Source organism: Dasypus novemcinctus, chromosome 6, assembly GCF_030445035.2.
Source record: "Dasypus novemcinctus isolate mDasNov1 chromosome 6, mDasNov1.1.hap2, whole genome shotgun sequence".
In the NCBI taxonomy this organism is placed as follows: Eukaryota; Metazoa; Chordata; class Mammalia; order Cingulata; family Dasypodidae; genus Dasypus; species Dasypus novemcinctus.
In genome coordinates, this window is record NC_080678.1 from 54,069,261 (window position 1) to 54,090,701 (window position 21,441).

The following is a 21,441-nucleotide window of genomic DNA, read 5'->3' on the forward strand; positions in this document are numbered from 1 at the left end:
TCCTTTATAAAGCAGTCTCCTACAAACCACAAAGCTTCTGTCTTAAACATACCATTCTCAACCCTATCCTCTAAATGATCTTCTCACTTCCCCCACAGCCTTTAATACTTTATTTCTTCCTCATAACCTTTGCTTTTTTGATAATATTTTCCGCCATCTGTCTAGCCGCTACCGCCCCAGAAGATTGGAACCTCGGCCAAGGAATTCTACTCTCCATCGCCTTTCTGTTTATTATCCTCTTTTATGCTTTACTCCTTTTCTTCCTCCCATAATGACTTCACCAAGCCTCCTCTTGTCCAAAACCGTCACCCTTCTTTTCCTCACACTCCCCATTGCACTCACCAACCCCAGCCATCAGCCTTTTAATTGGACAGTAAGCCTCTGGCAGGAAAAAGTAATCCTCTCCTACAATGTCTTCGCTGTCAAGGAGAGATCAACTACCTGCAACGCGCTGTCATCCTGGACTTTTAACAACAGATGGATCTTATAGCCGCCGAGATCAACAAGAATTGGACATTGACCACCCTTGCTTGCAATGGCAAGATACCACCCCCTAAATTGTACATTTATATCCCCATCATACTCACCTCCCTCTTCAGCCCCGCTTCCCTCATTGCTTACTGCCTCTTGGGCCTCAGCTACTTGTTGCTGCTGCCATCCTGGTCCTTATTTGAAAAGAAGGGGGAAATGCGGTCACCCCTCGGGCTGAAGCGTGGTTTGCTGGCCTGGCGGGGGAGCAGCAGCGGCAGGCCAAGCCGCTGCCCCCATAATAGGGTGGCTGGTCCGACTCACCGCCACCCCTGAAGGAAGCTCGGCATGGGCGCAGAGTGCCCTCGGGTCTCCCCTTCTCGGCAGCCATGCTTCCGCGGCCGCCCCTCCTCCCGGATGGCGCCACACGATGCCTGTGGGGCGGCACCCTTCTTCTTCCTTCTCCCTGTGCAGGCGCAGGGCGGAAAATTCCAGTCTGCCCTTTTCCCCTCCCCCAACAGCAGCAACAGCCAGGCGTGGGCGGAAAAATCCAGCCCGCCCTTTTCCCTTCCCCCGACAGCAGCAACAGCCAGGCGTGGCGGGAAACTCAAGTCTGCCCTCCACCCCAGCAACAGCAGCCACCAATCCCTAAACCCTGCCCCTTCCCCCAGCAACAGCGACAGCCAATCCCTAACCACCACCCCTCCCCCATCCGGTACCGCCCACTGACCTTTCGCCGGCAACCAATCAGAACAGGGCGTGGCTTCGACCAATCAGCCTTCCCCAGCCCCTATAAAACTGTTGCCTCTCCCTCAGTAAAGTGGACTTGCGTGTTTACCTTGTCTCCGCGGTAGTTCTTCTGCCGTGCCCTCCAGTCCTGAGAGCCCCCGACAAGGGCCTGGCCTCCCTTGTCCCCAGTTTGTCGCCTGCTTCTCCGGGCGACCCCTTCGTCGCCTGCTTCTCCGGGCGACCTCTTCATCGCCGGCTTCGCCGGGCGACCCCGTCAGCCGAACCGCGCAACCCCTTGTGAGACCGATCCCTCGTCTGCTGCTGGACCGACCCCTCGTCCCAAGTGGGACCGACCCCTCGTCCCAAGCGGGACCGACCCCTCGTCCAGAGCTGGACCGACCCCTCGTCCGCAGCCAGACCCCACCTCTACCGACCGAGCAAGCTGCCGCAGCTTGCACCCAACGTGGGGCAAGGCAACCCCACCACAGCCTCACTCCATAACCTGGCGGCCCCCCCCTCCTCTCTTCTTACCTTGGGACTTCTCTCGTGCAACATTGCTGCTACCTGAGCCTTGGCTACCTCATATGATCCATGGCGGTCTGGGAGAATCGCTGGATGGCTTTCTCCTTCCATGTCGGGGGCTTATACCGACCCGCTATGATTAAGAGGAGCCTTGGATTTCTCGGGAGCGCGCGCTTGCACGTCTGAAGTAACCCTACCATAGCCCTACACTCTCCTCTTTTCTCACCCCTATCTTTTCACTCTGCATTGCTGCTCCTGAACCTTGGTGACCTCATACGATCCACGGCGGTCTGGGAGAATCGCTGGATGGCTTTCTCCTTCCATGTCGGGGGCTTATACCGACCCGCTATGATTAAGAGGCACCAATAAAACTCTCAGGAGCGCGTGCCTGAGCACCTCCACCCCTGCCTTCACCTCTGCCTCCTCCCCTCCGTGCTTGCTCCCCTTTGCCTTGCTCCACTGCTCGTCGTCCCGCCCTCCCCTCGTCGGGGCCTTCTTTTGGCCCGCGACCACCGTCGGAGCCCCACCGGCTCCGACCCCTCGTCTCACCGCGCACCTCGGCTCCCATCGCCGCGCTCTCAAGGTAAGGGCCCCTTTTCTTATCGGCTCCAAAAGGCCATTAGCAATGGGTAACATCCTATCTGCTAAGCAAGCCCCGCAAGTTCGGGCTCTCGCCGGTCTCCTAGATACTCACCGGTGTAAGATCTCTTTGAAACCGCTCCAAGTATATTGTGACCTTCTTCTCCCCTTTAATCTGTGGCTTACCACGTGTCAGCTTTGGGACCCGGACACCTATACTCGCCTTATAGATAGGGTCACTTTTGCTGTGGAGCAGGAAGGTAAAAGATTCCCTCCTGGCTTATTACAGGCAACATGAAGTCCACAAGAAATCTTGAAGGGTATAATCTATGATATGCTATATAAAAAAAGATTTAAAAGCAGCTATACCAAGAAAGTAAGAATTATGAGTCAACTGTAAATAAATTATATATTTCTGTTAATGTGTTGTAATTGTTCTGTGTTTGTCTGTCTGTTCGTTCAATGTCAACGTATATTGTGATACCTCCAGATGGTAAATATAAATTACTAGAAATATTTAAAAGAGCTCTATTCAAATGGCCAAAAATTAAATAAGTGCTTATATTAATACTTAAGTTTATTATATTAATACATAAGTTTAAATGTTAATAAGATATCTACAATTTAAAAAAAAATTGTAAGTCTTAATTAACAAAATTAACTGTACGTCTTCATAAAAAGTTGTTCTTGCTTAGATTAAAATGAATAACTATTTTTCTTCACAGGATAATATAAAGAATGTAAAACTTATATGCATATTAAAAAGGTTAAAAGTTTGTAAAAATGCTAATGGAAATGTAATAAGTTTTGCAAAAAGACGTATTTTGTCCTAAAGTAGGATGGCTAATTTTTCATAAACTCTTGAAACTTAATTTGCATGCGGCAAGTGTAACAGGTATTGTGATAACTTTACGTAAGGGAATGTGTTCTGTAAAGATAAAATTTATCTTCAATAGTTTACATTAAGGTATTAAATGGCTAATTCCAAAAGGTCATTCTTAAATATATATATATAAAACTAAATTGATGATAATAATAATAAAAGGTAATTTTATAACAGGAAAGATTAACAGCAACCAAGCTCCCCTGCCAACTTGCTTTTAGGAAACAGTTTCTAATATTGCATGCTACTAAGTATTTAAAGAAAAGTTATTCTTAAGGAAACAGAAGATGATTTTGTCTTTGCAGCCATTGTCTATTTAGCAACACCCCTCGCTATCGGCCTAGCCACTGTTGCACCGGACGATTGGAACCTTAAACAAAGACTCCTCCTCACTGTCATCTTCCTATCTATCGTTACTATATTTACTGCCCTCATTCTCCTTCCTTTATAAAGCAGTCTCCTACAAACCACAAAGCTTCTGTCTTAAACATACCATTCTCAACCCTATCCTCTAAATGATCTTCTCACTTCCCCCACAGCCTTTAATACTTTATTTCTTCCTCATAACCTTTGCTTTTTTGATAATATTTTCCGCCATCTGTCTAGCCGCTACCGCCCCAGAAGATTGGAACCTCGGCCAAGGAATTCTACTCTCCATCGCCTTTCTGTTTATTATCCTCTTTTATGCTTTACTCCTTTTCTTCCTCCCATAATGACTTCACCAAGCCTCCTCTTGTCCAAAACCGTCACCCTTCTTTTCCTCACACTCCCCATTGCACTCACCAACCCCAGCCATCAGCCTTTTAATTGGACAGTAAGCCTCTGGCAGGAAAAAGTAATCCTCTCCTACAATGTCTTCGCTGTCAAGGAGAGATCAACTACCTGCAACGCGCTGTCATCCTGGACTTTTAACAACAGATGGATCTTATAGCCGCCGAGATCAACAAGAATTGGACATTGACCACCCTTGCTTGCAATGGCAAGATACCACCCCCTAAATTGTACATTTATATCCCCATCATACTCACCTCCCTCTTCAGCCCCGCTTCCCTCATTGCTTACTGCCTCTTGGGCCTCAGCTACTTGTTGCTGCTGCCATCCTGGTCCTTATTTGAAAAGAAGGGGGAAATGCGGTCACCCCTCGGGCTGAAGCGTGGTTTGCTGGCCTGGCGGGGGAGCAGCAGCGGCAGGCCAAGCCGCTGCCCCCATAATAGGGTGGCTGGTCCGACTCACCGCCACCCCTGAAGGAAGCTCGGCATGGGCGCAGAGTGCCCTCGGGTCTCCCCTTCTCGGCAGCCATGCTTCCGCGGCCGCCCCTCCTCCCGGATGGCGCCACACGATGCCTGTGGGGCGGCACCCTTCTTCTTCCTTCTCCCTGTGCAGGCGCAGGGCGGAAAATTGCAGTCTGCCCTTTTCCCCTCCCCCAACAGCAGCAACAGCCAGGCGTGGGCGGAAAAATCCAGCCCGCCCTTTTCCCTTCCCCCGACAGCAGCAACAGCCAGGCGTGGCGGGAAACTCAAGTCTGCCCTCCACCCCAGCAACAGCAGCCACCAATCCCTAAACCCTGCCCCTTCCCCCAGCAACAGCGACAGCCAATCCCTAACCACCACCCCTCCCCCATCCGGTACCGCCCACTGACCTTTCGCCGGCAACCAATCAGAACAGGGCGTGGCTTCGACCAATCAGCCTTCCCCAGCCCCTATAAAACTGTTGCCTCTCCCTCAGTAAAGTGGACTTGCGTGTTTACCTTGTCTCCGCGGTAGTTCTTCTGCCGTGCCCTCCAGTCCTGAGAGCCCCCGACAAGGGCCTGGCCTCCCTTGTCCCCAGTTTGTCGCCTGCTTCTCCGGGCGACCCCTTCGTCGCCTGCTTCTCCGGGCGACCTCTTCATCGCCGGCTTCGCCGGGCGACCCCGTCAGCCGAACCGCGCAACGCCTTGTGAGACCGATCCCTCGTCTGCTGCTGGACCGACCCCTCGTCCCAAGTGGGACCGACCCCTCGTCCCAAGCGGGACCGACCCCTCGTCCAGAGCTGGACCGACCCCTCGTCCGCAGCCAGACCCCACCTCTACCGACCGAGCAAGCTGCCGCAGCTTGCACCCAACGTGGGGCAAGGCAACCCCACCACAGCCTCACTCCATAACCTGGCGGCCCCCCCCTCCTCTCTTCTTACCTTGGGACTTCTCTCGTGCAACATTGCTGCTACCTGAGCCTTGGCTACCTCATATGATCCATGGCGGTCTGGGAGAATCGCTGGATGGCTTTCTCCTTCCATGTCGGGGGCTTATACCGACCCGCTATGATTAAGAGGAGCCTTGGATTTCTCGGGAGCGCGCGCTTGCACGTCTGAAGTAACCCTACCATAGCCCTACACTCTCCTCTTTTCTCACCCCTATCTTTTCACTCTGCATTGCTGCTCCTGAACCTTGGTGACCTCATACGATCCACGGCGGTCTGGGAGAATCGCTGGATGGCTTTCTCCTTCCATGTCGGGGGCTTATACCGACCCGCTATGATTAAGAGGCACCAATAAAACTCTCAGGAGCGCGTGCCTGAGCACCTCCACCCCTGCCTTCACCTCTGCCTCCTCCCCTCCGTGCTTGCTCCCCTTTGCCTTGCTCCACTGCTCGTCGTCCCGCCCTCCCCTCGTCGGGGCCTTCTTTTGGCCCGCGACCACCGTCGGAGCCCCACCGGCTCCGACCCCTCGTCTCACCGCGCACCTCGGCTCCCATCGCCGCGCTCTCAAGGTAAGGGCCCCTTTTCTTATCGGCTCCAAAAGGCCATTAGCAATGGGTAACATCCTATCTGCTAAGCAAGCCCCGCAAGTTCGGGCTCTCGCCGGTCTCCTAGATACTCACCGGTGTAAGATCTCTTTGAAACCGCTCCAAGTATATTGTGACCTTCTTCTCCCCTTTAATCTGTGGCTTACCACGTGTCAGCTTTGGGACCCGGACACCTATACTCGCCTTATAGATAGGGTCACTTTTGCTGTGGAGCAGGAAGGTAAAAGATTCCCTCCTGGCTTATTACAGGCAACATGAAGTCCACAAGAAATCTTGAAGGGTATAATCTATGATATGCTATATAAAAAAAGATTTAAAAGCAGCTATACCAAGAAAGTAAGAATTATGAGTCAACTGTAAATAAATTATATATTTCTGTTAATGTGTTGTAATTGTTCTGTGTTTGTCTGTCTGTTCGTTCAATGTCAACGTATATTGTGATACCTCCAGATGGTAAATATAAATTACTAGAAATATTTAAAAGAGCTCTATTCAAATGGCCAAAAATTAAATAAGTGCTTATATTAATACTTAAGTTTATTATATTAATACATAAGTTTAAATGTTAATAAGATATCTACAATTTAAAAAAAAATTGTAAGTCTTAATTAACAAAATTAACTGTACGTCTTCATAAAAAGTTGTTCTTGCTTAGATTAAAATGAATAACTATTTTTCTTCACAGGATAATATAAAGAATGTAAAACTTATATGCATATTAAAAAGGTTAAAAGTTTGTAAAAATGCTAATGGAAATGTAATAAGTTTTGCAAAAAGACGTATTTTGTCCTAAAGTAGGATGGCTAATTTTTCATAAACTCTTGAAACTTAATTTGCATGCGGCAAGTGTAACAGGTATTGTGATAACTTTACGTAAGGGAATGTGTTCTGTAAAGATAAAATTTATCTTCAATAGTTTACATTAAGGTATTAAATGGCTAATTCCAAAAGGTCATTCTTAAATATATATATATAAAACTAAATTGATGATAATAATAATAAAAGGTAATTTTATAACAGGAAAGATTAACAGCAACCAAGCTCCCCTGCCAACTTGCTTTTAGGAAACAGTTTCTAATATTGCATGCTACTAAGTATTTAAAGAAAAGTTATTCTTAAGGAAACAGAAGATGATTTTGTCTTTGCAGCCATTGTCTATTTAGCAACACCCCTCGCTATCGGCCTAGCCACTGTTGCGCCGGACGATTGGAACCTTAAACAAAGACTCCTCCTCACTGTCATCTTCCTATCTATCGTTACTATATTTACTGCCCTCATTCTCCTTCCTTTATAAAGCAGTCTCCTACAAACCACAAAGCTTCTGTCTTAAACATACCATTCTCAACCCTATCCTCTAAATGATCTTCTCACTTCCCCCACAGCCTTTAATACTTTATTTCTTCCTCATAACCTTTGCTTTTTTGATAATATTTTCCGCCATCTGTCTAGCCGCTACCGCCCCAGAAGATTGGAACCTCGGCCAAGGAATTCTACTCTCCATCGCCTTTCTGTTTATTATCCTCTTTTATGCTTTACTCCTTTTCTTCCTCCCATAATGACTTCACCAAGCCTCCTCTTGTCCAAAACCGTCACCCTTCTTTTCCTCACACTCCCCATTGCACTCACCAACCCCAGCCATCAGCCTTTTAATTGGACAGTAAGCCTCTGGCAGGAAAAAGTAATCCTCTCCTACAATGTCTTCGCTGTCAAGGAGAGATCAACTACCTGCAACGCGCTGTCATCCTGGACTTTTAACAACAGATGGATCTTATAGCCGCCGAGATCAACAAGAATTGGACATTGACCACCCTTGCTTGCAATGGCAAGATACCACCCCCTAAATTGTATATTTATATCCCCATCATACTCACCTCCCTCTTCAGCCCCGCTTCCCTCATTGCTTACTGCCTCTTGGGCCTCAGCTACTTGTTGCTGCTGCCATCCTGGTCCTTATTTGAAAAGAAGGGGGAAATGCGGTCACCCCTCGGGCTGAAGTGTGGTTTGCTGGCCTGGCGGGGGAGCAGCCGCGGCAGGCCAAGCCGCTGCCCCCATAATAGGGTGGCTGGTCGGACTCACCGCCACCCCTGAAGGAAGCTCGGCATGGGCGCAGAGTGCCCTCGGGTCTCCCCTTCTCGGCAGCCATGCTTCCGCGGCCGCCCCTCCTCCCGGATGGCACCACACGATGCCTGTGGGGCGGCACCCTTCTTCTTCCTTCTCCCTGTGCAGGCGCAGGGCGGAAAATTCCAGTCTGCCCTTTTCCCCTCCCCCAACAGCAGCAACAGCCAGGCGTGGGCGGAAAAATCCAGTCTGCCCTTTTCCCCTCCCCCGACAGCAGCAACAGCCAGGCGTGGGCGGAAAAATCCAGCCCGCCCTTTTCCCTTCCCCCGACAGCAGCAACAGCCAGGCATGGGCGGGAAACTCAAGTCTGCCCTCCACCCCAGCAACAGCAGCCACCAATCCCTAAACCCTGCCCCTTCCCCCAGCAACAGCGACAGCCAATCCCTAACCACCACCCCTCCCCCGTCCGGTACCGCCTACTGACCTTTCGCCGGCAACCAATCAGAACAGGGCGTGGCTTCGACCAATCAGCCTTCCCCAGCCCCTATAAAACTGTTGCCTCTCCCTCAGTAAAGTGGACTTGCGTGTTTACCTTGTCTCCACGGTAGTTCTTCTGCTGTGTGCCCTCCAGTCCTGAGAGCCCCCGACAAGGGCCTGGCCTCCCTTGTCCCCAGTTCGTCGCCTGCTTCTCCGGGCGACCCCTTCGTCGCCTGCTTCTCTGGGCGACCCTTTCGTCGCCGGCTTCGCCGGGCGACCCCGTCAGCCGAACCGCGCAACCCCTTGTGAGACCGATCCCTCGTCTGCTGCCGGACCGACCCCTCCTCCCAAGTGGGACCGACCCCTCATCCCAAGCAGGACCGACCCCTCGTCCAGAGCTGGACCGACCCCTCGTCCGCAGCCAGACCCCACCTCTACCGACCGAGCAAGCCGCCGCACTGGATTTCTTTCAGTGCATATCTAGGTTGAGATTTGGAATAAGCCCTTTAAGAATATTTGTTTTATGTATTTAAACTGAGTATTTTTGCTCATAGAAATTCAAATGGGCCCTGTTTCAAGTGTTTTGCTCCCCGATTGCCACATTGCTGGTGTGGTTTTCAAGCTTTCTCTAGACTTTGACACAAAAGGGCAGCCCTTGCCTTTTCCAACAGATTCTCAAAATGGAATTCATATATTCTTTCTTTTGTTTGCATAGGTTTTATAGCAATTTCTTGGATCCCTTGGCTGGCCAAAAGGATTAAAATGTTTTTTGCCCTGTCTCCTGTGGCTTCAGTCAAATTCAACACTTGCCCTTTAATCACATTACAAAAATTTCCAGATCTTCTCCTCAAGGTACATTGAACACCCCTCCCACTGCCCAAAAACTTCCATTTCAGATTTAAAGAATTGACCAGTGGTGGGAAATGTAGACCTTCCTCTCTACATTTTGTTGTCAATAAAACAGAAGGGTTTTTTCTCTTCATGGTTGTAGCAGTTTGATATAGTTATGAATTCTAAAAATATATATTGGATTATGTTTGTACATTGTTTTGTACCTGGACATGATTAAATTACCATAAGGGTTTTGATTGGGCCACATCAGTATTGTTTAAGTCCCCTCACAGGGGAGGGTAGAGAATCACAGATTAGAGGGACATGACAAAGGTCAGAGTTGGAGCTTTTGATGCTAGAAGTTTTTTGATGTTGGAGTTTGATACAGAAATCTTAAGCTGGAGCCCCAGGCAGTAAGCATACAGAAGAAGGAGAAGGAAGCCCAGGAGGAGAAAAACCCTGAACTTGGACAGAAGCAAGACCTGGGAAGAGAGGAACAAGGAAGCCTGAACCCTGGCAGTTATCGGTAGCCATCTTGCTCTGAGACGCACAAATAGACTTTGCTGAAGGAAGTAACTTATGCTCTATGGCCTGATATCTGTACGCTCCTACCCCAAGTAAATACCCTTTATAAAGTTCAGCAGATTATTGGTGTTTTGTGTCACCACCTCTTTGGCTGACTAATACAATGGTTTTTCTTAAATACATATACCTTTCAGAGTGGCTCTACCAATTTCATCCCTGATCAACAGGTTATGAGCAATTCATTTCCTCATTCTGGGGGGTCTTCATAACAATAAAAATTCCCAAATACCTCAATTCCTGGAGATTGTGAATTAGTAGTGTATTAAAATACAAACCTGTTTTCCCGCTTCACTCTCTCTCTGCATTGGAGAAAGTGTTTTCTTAAATCTTCAATGGGGCCTGGGGATGTGTGTCCTTCACAAATCAACCTCTAGGTTCCAAAGTAGGCAAAAGAGCATGGATTTGGAATCATCTCTTCCAAACTATTGTGTTTTGCAGTATCACAGAAAATTGACTAAGGGAGAGGTCAAATATTCATAAAAGCTTTGAATTATCTCCTCTGACAAGTGTTTGTTGCTTCTGTGAATGTTAAATTTTCCTTCTAATTCTTTCTAAAAACACAAATTATAAAGAAATCAAAGTTGATATGTGTAGATCTGTATACATATCACCTGTATACAAAAGCAAAATTCACCTTATAATATATATCTGTATATGCTGTCCTTCAGGGTAATTTTGTGGATTTTGTCACATTAGTGCTGGGTAGCAGTTCTGAAGTACAAGGTCAGCCTCACATCCCGTGTCAGTCAAAAGGAAAACGAGTTATTGTGATTCAGGTCATTGATGGGTCATCCTATTAACTTGTTTACTTGATGTTCTTTGTCTTTTTTTCCTCTCCCCTTCCCGCTCCCCCATGTTGCCTGCTCTCTGTGTCCATTTGCTGTGTGTTCTTCTGTGTCTGCTTGTATTCTTGTCAGTGACACCCAGAATCTGTATCTCGTTTTGTTGCATCATCTTTCTTTGTCAGCTCTGTGTGGGTGGCACCAATCCTGGGCAGGCTGCACTTTTTTCATGCTGGGCTGCTCTCCTTACAGAGTGCAGTCCTTGCATGTGGGGTCCCCTATGCAGGAGACACCCCAGCATGGCACAGCACTCCTTGTATGCATCAGCACTGTGTTTGGGCCAGGTCATCACACAGGTCAGGAGGCCCTGGGTTTGAACCTTGGACCTCCCAAATGATAGGCAGATGCCCTAACCGTTAGGCCAAATCCACTTCCCATGGGTGGTGTTCTTTTCCTTTCTTTCTATTTGTTTTAACAGAAAGCCTCACAAACATGTTTTTGCACGTGACCATTATGTAGTCTCAAAGCAAGAATTTATAAAAATGCCTTTTCATGTCACTTGGCCTCTGCATGCCAAATTTGCTTCCTCAATCTCCCCAGCTAATTCTAGAGTCATAAGCCTGGAAAATAGGAAAATGAAAGATGACCCAGTGTTGGTCTTTAGATCTTGATGGGGTGTCTTGTAGAAGACAGATTTCAGAGAAATCACAAGCTTGTGTGTTCATGGGGCAAGTTTGCTTGAAGAAGGGTTGAATATGATCTGTAACATGTATTAAATTTAAATACCACCATTTAAGAAGTGGAATATTTAAAATCTCAATAGTTGTTTATTTTGGGGGGAGAGGAAGAAGCTGTGCACCACTGGGCCCATAGCCCTATCCCCAGACAGGACAGAACCTGCTGCTGTTGTACCCTTGAGACAGAGCACAAGCTTTCCAGTTCTCCCCAGTTATCAATAGTCCCTAGTCATAAACACTTTTACTAATTTATATTTACATGCTGCCTTTTAGGCATTTGAATTTCTCACTCCTGCTTGACTGTCCATAGGGTAGGAATGAGTAAGAGTGTAAATTATAAGGGGGTTTGGGTTCAATATAAGGTAGATTTGTTACCTACTCTACTTGTGTGGGGAGAAAGGAGGTCTACCTTGGAGGCATAGTATTTACACTCGACCTACTTGAGCACAGGTATAGTGCCCAGTGGTCAGTAATGATGTTGACCAGGTGGTGACAAATTTTTTGGTAACCGGCCAGAGAGTAAATATAGTACATACTTTCAGCTTCATGGGCCATATGTATGTTGCCCTGACTCAATTCTGCTGTTGTAATGTAAAAGCTGCGAGGGCCAATATATAGATAGATAAGTGTGTCTGTGTTCCAATTAAACTTTATTTTCAAAAACAGGTAGGGGGCCAGATTTGGCTAATGATCTCTGGTTGGACTGGGTGGATGTACCCTCAGCAGAAACTGCTGATCAGTCACAGCCTCAAGTCTTTCTCAGAAGTCAGGATCAGTCCATCACAGTCAGGTGACAAGTATCTGGGGCTGGCTCTGGGATGAGTGAGCATTAAGAACCTTTCCCACTATACAAGACAGCTGTAAAATGAGTAGATTTTGTGCCTCCTTACCTTCATTTTAATAATTTAGGTACTTATCTATAAAATTGGGGTAGATTAGCAGATTTTGCCTTAGTAAACTTACAGCATCAGTATCCTATTTAAATTGCCACTGGTTGTCATTTTACTCCTGAGTTCATCCACGATATCCTTGCCTCTGGTCTCTGCTTCTAAGGTGGGTCATGGAAAATTTTGTACCGGAAAGACATACCGAATATATTCTTGGGTTTGTTTCTCTTACGTAGGATTTATTTGGAGTCAAAGAATTTCTTCCCCATAGTGCATCTCTGAAGTGGCTTAGTGCCCGTATTTGCAACCATGTCATTCTGAAGGAGCTTTGTGGAAATCTCCTTTTCATTCTGAGTGGATTTAATGAGAAAAATTTAAATATGGTGTGTATGTTTATAGTAAGACTACTTTAAGCTTTCAGTATCTTTATTTTGTCTGTGAATGTATTCGGATTAGATGATGTAGGCAAGGCAAGAATGACCTCATTAGAGCTCCAAAGTGCTTTTCATTTCAGAGATGGGAGAGTAATTTCAGTAGGTGCCTAGAATGCTCTTTGCTGTGGTCATCAGGCAGGCAATTATCACCTTTCTACATCGTATCTATATGGAAATATTGAATGAGATGAGTTCTAACAAGTTAATTTCTGATATTCTAATGATTTGTTTCTTTTAAAAAATTACTGTGTGTTTAAATTTGAATGACTGTTTCCATATATATGCACATATGTGTATATGTGCATGTGTATTTTTTTAAAAACATGTAAACCTTTGGACAGAAATATATTGGTGTTCCTAAATATATTTGTATTTTGTAATGTTGTATTTTCTAAATCAGGTTTTTAAATTCTTGAGTGAAGAGGCAGGGATTTTTAAAAATAATATTTATTTTTTCTTTTTTTCTGCTGATAAAATTAAGGCAACAATTCTATTCAAAATTTTGAATTTCAGAGAAGCACGAAGAAGGAAAAGAACTACCTATAATCACAACCCATTAGGCTGTATAATTACCATGTTGTTGCCTTTCATTTCCTTCCTATATTCCCTGTGTGTGTGTTTTACATATTTTATAGGACTTATAGTTTAGAAAATTTTTCCGACCCATAATCTCTCATATATTTGAGGTTACGACTGTAGTTTTTAATGTTTCAAAGGATAATATATGTGTATTATTGATGTCACCTTCATGCTGTTTTCATTCATATTTCAACATATTTATTTTACAGTCTAGAGTGGCTGTATATATGACACACTGTCCTGCTGGAACTTCTGTGCAAAACATGTTACACTGGGTTCAGGTAGGTATTCCAGGAGGAAAGTTGGGGGTTTGTATAGCATCATTGCTAGAAAGGTCTGCGCATTCCATGTAGTACCTCTCTGCAAATGCTTTCCAAGTAGAAAGACTCTCTGCTTACAAGTATGAGCTGATTTCCTTCCCCAGAGTCCTGGATTCCTCATTGAGTTAGTCTGGCTTTTGCTGTCCTCTCTGGAGCATACTACACCATGCCATGGGTTCACCAAACAGTAATTGTGTTGACTTATTTCTTTTCTCTTCCCTTCTCTTCAATCTTCTGCTATTCACTGATTCTCAGATTTATTTTATTTCCATGTTGCTTTACAAAGCATGATTTTAGAGCAGCTTTGGAGAGAGAAGCTTCTATTTCAGTATTAACCTATATACATAATATGTCTGGAAGATCAGTAGACAGACAACTTAAGACTACTATTATCAACCTATCAGTTGTCCCTCCCTTTGGTTGCTGAGCAGTGAGCATCTGTATATTAAGAAATAAATTAACAGCTGCCCAATAGCTTCTTCTGCTTCATCAGATTGGGGAACCTTTGCCATGTGATAGCACTTTAGTGAACTCAGTGGCCTCAGAAATATCCTCCCCTGGGAGTCCTGTTCTTAGCGTATCTCTGGACTTACCACTCAGGAGCCAGAAAGGACCCTGCGAGGCTTCAGCTCCCTCTCACGAGGGTCAACCACATTTCAGATGTCAGTGACTCAGTGACAGATTGCTGAGGTTTAGCCCAGGGGCACCTGCAATGGAATGTAGTGCAGTACATGCTGCACAGCACACTTCCAACTTTTAAGGTGTCCTGAACCCTTTGAAAATCCTCACATTCGCACATTCATTCAGGCTCCTGCTTTTGCCCTAGTCACATCTGTTTATACTCACTTGTTTTCTTTCTAGACCTGCCACCCAAATTCTCCTACCTTTGTGTGTGTGTGGTTGTGATAATTTAATTCTTTTTTTTTTTAATTATCTTTTTCTCTCCACCTTTTCTGAGCCTTTTCCCTTCTCTCTTCTAGAGGACATTTTGCCAGAAAGGGTGAAATTCTGTCACCTGAGCAGTTAGTGCACTCCTAAGGATGCGTGGAGGGTGACTCAGCTGACTGAAGGCGCAGCATGGGCTATGCTCTACCTCAGTGGCCTTGGCAAGCACCCCATTCTCAAGTTCTTGGCAAAGTACCCATGACCACCCCTTAGCCTATCAGGAGCCCTGCTCTTGTTCTGGCCCCTTTTATGTGGCAGCTGACTGGAGTTAGAGTTGCAGGCTGAGTTCCCCAGCACAGCTCTCTTGCTCAGTTGTGACCTTGTGACTTTAGGTTCTAGGTACTTTGGAATTTCTTTCATAACCATTTCCAAAGCCCAGACTCCCTGCAGAAGGCAGCCTTGCCCTTGACCCTTGTGCCTTCTGTGTCATCTCTTTGTCAGTAAAATAGCTGCTTGGCAGAGTGACTTCACAGGACCCTTTCCTTGATCCCGTATCCCCTGGGCTGTTGGCCAGATGCTGCCACCCCTCCTAATGGGGACCCCTTGTTCAGGCTGCTCCAGGAGGCAGCCCCAGTTACTGCTGGGAGCAGCTACTTAAGGTGGGCGGGGCCTGGGTGTTGGCGGCTGAAAGCCCCTAGTCAGGTGTGGATTTTGGAGGTTCCTGTGGTATGAGGTGGGAGGTGCCCTCAAAGGCCATTTTATTCACACTACATTCAGAAGTTTGCTTTTTGCTTGATTAATTAACGTTCAGTTATTCATTTCCAAAACCTAGATCTTTACTTGGCTGTTAAACTTAGTTTATAAATGTTATTCTCATTAGAGCCTGACAAATTCCAAAGAGTCCCAGAGCTGAGACTCTTGTTTCTCTCTGGCCCTCTTGGAGCCCTGCCTGAAGCCCAGGTGCTCATTCCTGTGTGAAGGTTGCTTCTAGTACATCTTTTGTTGTTGGTCAGAAATACTTTGGGTGCAGGTGAAAATGCAGATTCTTGGGCCCTCCTCAAGATCTATTGAAACTCAGAATTCCTAGGGGGTGTGTCCCTAGGATCTGCATTTTTAATAAGTACCCCCAGGTGACTCTCATGTACTCCATTGTTTGCAACCTAATGCTTAAAAAAAAGACTTGCTAAGAAATATTCCTTAAAACATTAAAAAAGGACATTTAACATATTTTATATGCATTGTGATATTTTAGAAAATACATGAGTATAACGAAGAAAAACCACCTGTGTGTGTACCACCCAGGGGTAGGAACTGGTAGTATTTTGGTGTAATCTTACAATTGTTTGGTATAATAATTTCCATTACAAAAGTATGATCCTAGGACACACACTTACTCTAACATTCCTTTTTATTGAGTAAAATAGCATTGTATTTGTTAGATACAGGCTGAGTTGCTGTATCAGAGACCCAAAAAATACAGCCACTGAAGCAATTTCTTTCTTTCTCATAATACAGAGATCAGTGGTCTGGGGTGGTGGTGGAGGGGTGTGGGTGTGTGCCACAAAGTCATTCAGGGACCAGTGTACTCCACCCTGTAGCTCTGCCACCCCTGGATGCTACCCTCCCTAGACTGGTTGAAACTGGGTAATCTCCATGTCTGTTCCAGCCCACAGGAAGTGGGGAGTGAGGAAGGGTGAGGGGCTTGACATCAAGGAGGTAGCTGAAAAGTGAGCCAGATGGTCATGCCTAGTTGTGAGGGGGGCTGGGAGGTGTGCTTTCTACCTGGGTGGCCAAGTGCTCAGTGAATGCCTGAGTGGTTCTAGTGATGTGGGATGTGGGGTGGGAGGCTCTTTGTTTCTTGGGAGATAACCTTAACCTAAGCTGTCTCTCCTGACTTGTGGGTGTAGAACGGTAAGATGCTGCAGTCCTGCCCTTGGTGACCATGGCAACGACTCCAGTCCCAAGAAACAGTTTATCAATGAAAACTCTATGAACTTTAAATATTCAGGGGAAATGCAAATAAAATGTGCTAAAAGCTTATCTAGAATGTATGAAGTCCAATGGAAAAGCTTACCTAGGATGTGGAAGATATATGCCAATTCAAGCCTATTGAGAACTGAAACAAAAGGACCATTTGGCTTTTCCTCTCTGTCTAAAAGGGACTCAAAATTCTTTTTACCAGCTCAGGATTGAAACAGAAAGCTCCCGAGTCTGGCTGGCCATCAATAAACCATTTGTCCTTCTCAAAATCATTCCTGTGTCCTGGCTTCTCTATACACAAATAATTGAACCTCTCTCAAATTCTACAACACTAGTACTGAAAGCAGGAAGGGAAGAATGGAAGCTGGGGGGTGAGAATGTTCAGGTCAAAACTAAATTTAAAAAATATTTTAAAGAAGAGAACGTTTCCATTGCATGAATTTTTTTCTCCTCATCCTCCTCTTCCTCCTCTCTCACCCCCTCCTGCTCCTCACCACTCCCCAAAATCTCATCCTCATTATATTCTATTGTAAAATCAAACCATCCTGGGAATATATTGTGTTATATTGTATTATAGATATGTCTTTATACATTAGGCAGATTATTTTTCTTAGGATTCACTTGAAGAAGAACACATAGTGATCGAAGAGTTGGCCTAGTTGTTTTTATCCTCCCCCCCCCCATCTTGTGGCGTTTTGCTTGCTATCTGCTGTGCCCATTCTTGTGCATTCTTATGTGTCCGTATTTATTTATTTATTCTGCCCACCCTTGCATCTTGCTTGTTTTCTGCTCTCAGGGTTCATTCATCAGGTGCTCTTCTGTGTTTTTTCTTGTCTCCCTTTTTGTTGCGTCACCTTGCTGATTCAGCTCTCCACAGTGCTGGCAGGTCAGGCAGCACTCCGTGGCATGCGGGCAAGCCTCCCTTCACAAGGAGGCCCTGGGACATGAACCCAGGGCCCCTCATATGTTAGAAGGGAGCCCAAATAATTGAGCCACAGCCACTTCCCAGTGTTTGCCTATTTTTAAGACTTCCATATATATTGTAGTATAAAAAAGTTGAGCCTATTCCCATTTTTATTAGCATTTGAGACTTAAAAACAACTTCCTAAATGCCACTTTAAAACTGCATATCCTAATATTACAATTATTTCCTCCTGCTCTTCAGCCACATAAGGTTATTACATAAGTGTAACCATGTACCTATTCTGTTTTAATTTCTGACATTTTCCCACTTAATATTACTTATAAACATTCTTTAGAAACAGTTTTGTGTTTCTGTCTTTTCATATTCATATTTATTAATTTTGGCATGACATACTGTTTGTGCATATTGTAACATAATGCAATTAACCAACTATCTAGTAATGAACTTTAATGTGTTTCTGTTGCTAGAAATGAGCTTTTGCATATCCATTTTTCCCTCCTTCCGAGGTGCCTTTTCAAGTGGATAGTTTTTGAGGTCCTAAAATGACCTTCAGTACCAAATTCAAATTTAAAAGTTTAGTTGAGTTATAGGCAAGTTTTTCCTTTATATTCATACTCAGCTTTATATAAATGCTGAAAGACAGGATTTGACCAAGTGGTAAATTCACATCTGAGAGTACAGCAGAAGAACAGTACAGCAGAAGAACAGCTCGCATGGAGATATTTTCACTGACAATTGGAGAGGGAACAGGTGCACTAAGAGGTGCTGTAAATCTGTATTTTGTTCTGCTTGTTAAATGTGCCACATATTTAATATCTGTCATTTGAAATGACAAAAGCAGATGCTAAAACTTCTCTTTTAGTAATCTTCTGGGGTTTATGATCTCACACTACCTTTAATTATATCAAACAGTAGAATTTTATACAATTGATGAGGACTGAAACTTCACATACATCAAAAGCAAGGTTGGCTCTCTTTATAAAGTTAATGTGGCACCACCATGTGGCCAAAGGTTACACAGAGTTTCCAATTCATTAGGAATGCCAGTTGTGGATTTAATTCTTGACATATTTTTAACTTGAGGGCCTGAAGGAACTATGGCTTTGCATTGTACAAATTTTAAAAATAAGTGAATTGTTGTTAATAGTTTTATATCAGACTCTTGTAAATATGCATACATTAAAATTGTAAATAAGATATCAACCCACGGTGTTAGTCTCCCCAATTGTGGAAGCTGTACTGACCTGCAGTACAATTTGATGATTACAATGGCTCTGGTATGCAAAAAATAAGAAGTGTTACATTACTGACAAATAAAGAAATAGCATTACTAGTCACATAGAATGGGTATATAGAACACATGATGGTTTTTTATCTATATATATTTTCTTTCCCAAGTAAAACAGTTATTGTCTGAAAAAGTTTGATTAGAATTTTGGCAGGAAACATCATCAAAAGTTCATCCAATGGAAGCAACTATTGATCGAGTATATTTCAAGGCATTTCTTTGTAGCTGTTTTCTGTGCCCTATTACAGCTACTCTCCAATTATACTATGAGAAATTGAGTCATTTAGTAAAGGAAAGCAAATAAAAAGTTATTTCATTTTAAATTACAGTCTGGAAATAAAGAGTAAATGTGGTTATCTATATAAAATTGATTTCTGAGGCTGTGACTAAGTCTAGCAACCTATGAGGTTATCTCAAACTTCTGGATCAGATAACTTTTTCCCAAACTGGCTTCATTTCATGATATTAAATCCCAGAAGTTTTAAGCCTTTGACTGGGGAAGCAGTGCCAAGAATTATTTCCACCATAACCAGGTGAAGTCTTAAGTCTTCAGAATAAAATGGGTCCTGAAAACTTATCAAGGAAGCCAGGCTGGGTTGCTGGGTTCTAATAGGGGTCATTACTATGGGAAGTATTTGGGAGAGTTAGACAGGAATGCGTTTGTGTTTCCTCATTCGATTCTAAAACAACACAAACCCTGTGGTGGGTGTTGTGGGATGGACCTCTCCTCCTTGCCCTGTCATGGGCAGTAAATACGATTCTCCACTGTGATGTGTCATTTCATCATACTACAGACACGGACTTAGCAGTCAGACTATCCTAGGGTTGTTTCCTGCTTGATCAGGGGCCTTGGCCACTTTACATTGCCTAGGCCTTTTTTTCCATATACAGGTAAAATTACCATTTTTGAGTGCTGAGTATATGGCGCATTTCCCCTGCCTCCTGTGACATTGTTGCAGAATTTGAGAGAGGTTCAATTATTTCTGTATAGTAAGGCGAGGACTTAGGAATGATTTTGAGAAGGAAAATGTTTTATTGATGGCCAGCCAGACTCAGGAGCTTTTTGTTATGAACCCGAGCCCCGAACAAGATTTTCAAGTTCCTTTTACACAGAGAGGAAAGGTCACATGGTCCTTTTGTTTCAGTTCTCAATAGGCTTGAATTAGCATATATCTTCCACATCCTAGGTAAGCTTTTAGCATGGACTTCATACATCCTAGATAAGCTTTTAGCACTTTTGGTTTGCATTTCACTGAATATTTAAAGTTTATAGAGTTTGCATTGATAAATTGTTTCCTGGGGCTGGAGTTGTTGCCATGGTTACCAAAGGCAGAGCTGCAGCTTCTCACCATACCACACCCACAAGTTGGGAGAGACAGCTAAGGTTAAGGTTATCTCCGAAGAGACAAAGAGCCTCCCACCAATAGCCCACATTAACATAGGTGTGATTATCTCTGATGTACAGATGAGGAACCTGATGTTTAGAGAATTTTACAGCCTGCTTTCCATCCCCGAGGGAGAACATGGGAGGCCTTAATTGCAAAGCACCTTCGCAAGCCCTTGGTTCCTCTACCTGCCATCTGATAGGTGGGGAGAGCTGTGCCTCTCTCAGGGGACCCGGCCCCATCATAGTGCCCATGTGGCATATGGTAGCATCTCAATAACTAGCATTCATTATGCTTCACTGTGGGTTTGGGTTTTTTGGTTGTTCTGGTAATGGTAATTGATAAAATAATCTGATAGTGATTTTCAAAATTTAATCTCTTCTATTCACATCAAAGTGACTACATGTTTAATGGAGACTGTGCTTTGTGATTTTGAATATTTGAAAAAACCAACTTCCCCTGTTTCTTTTTTTAAATTGTAGAGTTACCCTCCCACTTACAACATGAAAGACATGCTGGTGCCAACTGCAGTCTGGAATGGGGGACATGACGTGCTTGCAGACGTCAATGATGTCAATGTCTTACTGACCAAGGACACCTGCTTGGTGTACCACAAGACTATTCCTGAATGGGAGCATCTCGACTTTATCTGGGGTTTGGATGCCCCATGGAGTTTGCATAATGAAATTACTCATCTAAAGAGGAAATATGAAAGCCAGACTTAAAAGATATAGAGTGCACCAGACTTGGCCCAGTGGTTTAGGGCATCCCTCTACCACATGGGAGATTTGCAGTACAGTGCTGAGGCCAACAGGGAGGGCCCTGCCACACTGGGGTGTCCCCCATGTGGGGGAGCCCCATGCACAAAGAGTGCACCCCAAAAGGAGAGCCACGCAGCATGAAAGAAAGTGCAACCTGCCCAGGAATTGTGCCACACACACACACGTAGAGCTGACGCGGCAAGATGATGCAAAAAAAGAAATACAGATTCCCATGCCACTGACAACAACAGAAGTGGACAAAGAAGATGCAGCAAACAGACACAGAGAACAGACAACCGGGGTGGGTGGGGGAAGGGGAGAGAAATAAATAAATAAATCTTAAAAAAAATGTAGAGTTCTTTCACAGGTTTTTTTTTTCTTTTTATATCTAAGGTAATTGTGAGACTTTGAAGATGCCCAGTTCTCTCCAAAGGGGATTAGAAACTCACTAGCTATTTTTGTTTTTTTTAAATTAAAATCACCAGTTGATTAAGAAATTAATGTCTCAACTATAGTGCTCTTTATTTAAGTCTTTGTGAAAAGATACATATAATCATTCTGTATATC

At 44.6% G+C, this 21,441-nt stretch overlaps 1 pseudogene; it reads left to right on the top strand.

The window, feature by feature from the left end:
- The window catches only part of LOC131273037 (lysosomal acid lipase/cholesteryl ester hydrolase-like), an 82,624-nt pseudogene extending 61,786 nt beyond the window's left edge, over positions 1-20,838 (top strand).
- The last annotated feature ends 603 nt before the right edge of the window (positions 20,839-21,441 follow it).